At 44.5% G+C, this 2,383-nt stretch overlaps 1 non-coding gene across 1 annotated transcript; it reads right to left on the reverse strand.

Moving 5' to 3' along the window:
* Positions 1-1,600: 1,600 nt before the first annotated feature.
* TRNAG-CCC (transfer RNA glycine (anticodon CCC)) lies at positions 1,601-1,673 on the reverse strand. The gene has a single exon. It is a non-coding gene; the product is annotated as a tRNA-Gly (tRNA).
* Between the last annotated feature and the right edge of the window lie 710 nt (positions 1,674-2,383).

Below are 2,383 nucleotides of genomic sequence, written 5' to 3' on the forward strand. Positions count from 1 at the left end.
TCAAAGTCTCTTGGCCTGAAGCTATTGGTTGGCATGAAAACTCTGAGAAGGGATGTACGAGGGACAGGAAAACTGATTGGCTGCGAAAGTTGGAGCAGAATCCTAGTTTCGTGACTTGCTTATCAGGACCACTGCAGCTACGAGGGATGTGAACAGCTGAAGCCACAGACAGTCAGTTCTCCAAGCCTTCAGAGTGTCAGAGTCTGATGTTGATCTTGGCCCTACACCAACTCCAGCTGCTTCATCCTATCTCTAGCCTTAAGGTCTTTCAACCCAGCAGAACAGCCTCACATATGACATCCAATAGAAATCAACTGGTAGCTCAACAAGGGTGTGGCTGGACTTTCAGGTGTTCATTTGAACTGGGTTGACTTATCCAAAAGTGATTCTGGGAAGACAGCGTGCTTTGTCCTTTTGTAAAATTAAAAAAATATTTATTTATTTTGCTGCATCAGGTCTTAGGTGCAACCTGTGGGATCTTTAGTTGCGGCATGTGGGATTTAGTTCCCTGACCAGGGATTGAACATAGGCCTCCTGCATTGGGAGTGTGGAATCTTAGCCACTGGATCACCAGAGAATCTCAGTGTGTTTTGTCCCAAATTGTCATTTCTGGCAGAATTAGCTCTAAATACAGGTACAAGAAGAGGCTTCACTCTCTGGCTGGACCTTGTGTTCTCCAACTTTTCCCCAGGGAGTCACTTTTCTGGATTTGAAAGTATCAAGAAGTGGCATGGAGTAGAAAGACCATAGCTGTGGAGTCTGTTTCTCTTTTACTGAGAATCTTTGCATACCTCTATTTTTCCTTCTCTGATTATGCAGAGTAATTTCTGAGGGAACACATTTAGAGAGCTGAGTTTTCTAGGTCCATTTTAGGCTTCTGGTGCAAACAAATCCTGGGACATTTCATTTATTGCCTCCAGCCAGTAAGCAAGTGTGTCTTTTGACTCAGGGCATCCTGAGCCTCTAGGCTATCAGATAAGGACAAAAAAAAAAAAAAAAAAGGTATGTGTTTGAGGTCCTGGTACTGGTACTGGTACTGGTAAGTCGCTTCAATCGTGTCCGACTCTGTGCAACCCCATAGACAACAGCCTACCAGGCTCCCCCGTCCCTGGGATTCTCCAGGCAAGAATATTGGAGTGGGTTGCCATTTCTTCCTCCAATGCATGAAAGTGAAAAGTGAAAGTGAAGTCGCTCAGTCGTGTCCGACTCTTAGCGACCCCACGGACTGCAGCCCACCAGGCTCCTCCGTCCATGGGATTTTCCAGGCAAGAGTACTGGAATGGGGTGCCATCGCCTTCTCCAGTTTGAGGTCCAGATGTGGTGAAATTGATGTTACCAAGCTCTAGGTGGACATTTGGATGTAGGGCTTTACATCCAATTAAAGAACTGGCTTTTGGATATTATTTGGGCATCGAGGGGCAGGAGAATCAGGCTGAAAAGAAAACTTTTCAGGGAAAATTCCTGAACCTTTCAGATTCTCAGTTTCTTCCTTTCTCTCTCCCTCCCTCCCTTTCTTTCTTTTAAAAATATTTCTATATTTGACTGCACTGGTCTTAGTTGTGGCACATAGGATCTTTTACTTGCATCGTGTGGGATCTAGTTCCCTGACCAGGGGTTGAACCCAGGCCCCCTGCGTTGGGAGCACAGAGTCTTAGCCACTAGACCACCAGGGACATCCCAACAGTTTGTTTCCTTATGAATTGTGGGCCATCAGGAATATAACGTCTCAGGCGTGGTAGCTGTAATAAAGTCAGCTGAAAAAGATGAAGAATGCTGCTGTTCCTTCAACTGTCCCTGGTAATCAACGTGGTGAAAACTGTGCTGATTCCCAGGACACCAGAGGACCGGTGAACACACTGAAGGAGAAGCTTGAAATCTGGCCATCTCCACACTGCAGGCAAAAACCAAGCCTATCTGGGGGCTATGCCTGCTATGTTCTGTGGCCATGTAGATAGACCGAACTCTGCCCAGAAAGAAGTTAAGCAGGTTTTCTTGTAAGTAAAACAATTTTACTGCCACACGGGTCAGAAATTTTAATATGCTAATAATATTATTAAATCTGTAGGTGCATATAGTATCTAGTACTTACCATCCTTGTTTTGTGATACAATCTTTTTCCTTCATTTTATTACAACAACTTACAAGGCTGTCATTATATGAAACACAGACATAAAATAACTGTGGAACAACTGAGTTCAATTGCAGGAGATGAGACAGCATTTGGGTACCAGGCAGAACTCCTTTAGAGGTAAGAGAGAGGGTAGAGATTAAGACCTGGCTTTAGCTGGCCTAAGTTAAAAATGAAATCTGTTGACTTAGGGGACTTGGAAGACTGAGGAGTGTTCTGGCTTTCGGTGTAACATAATCAAGGTGTTCAGAGAAC

This window comes from Bos indicus, chromosome 22, assembly GCF_029378745.1.
Source record: "Bos indicus isolate NIAB-ARS_2022 breed Sahiwal x Tharparkar chromosome 22, NIAB-ARS_B.indTharparkar_mat_pri_1.0, whole genome shotgun sequence".
Lineage (NCBI taxonomy): Eukaryota > Metazoa > Chordata > Mammalia > Artiodactyla > Bovidae > Bos > Bos indicus.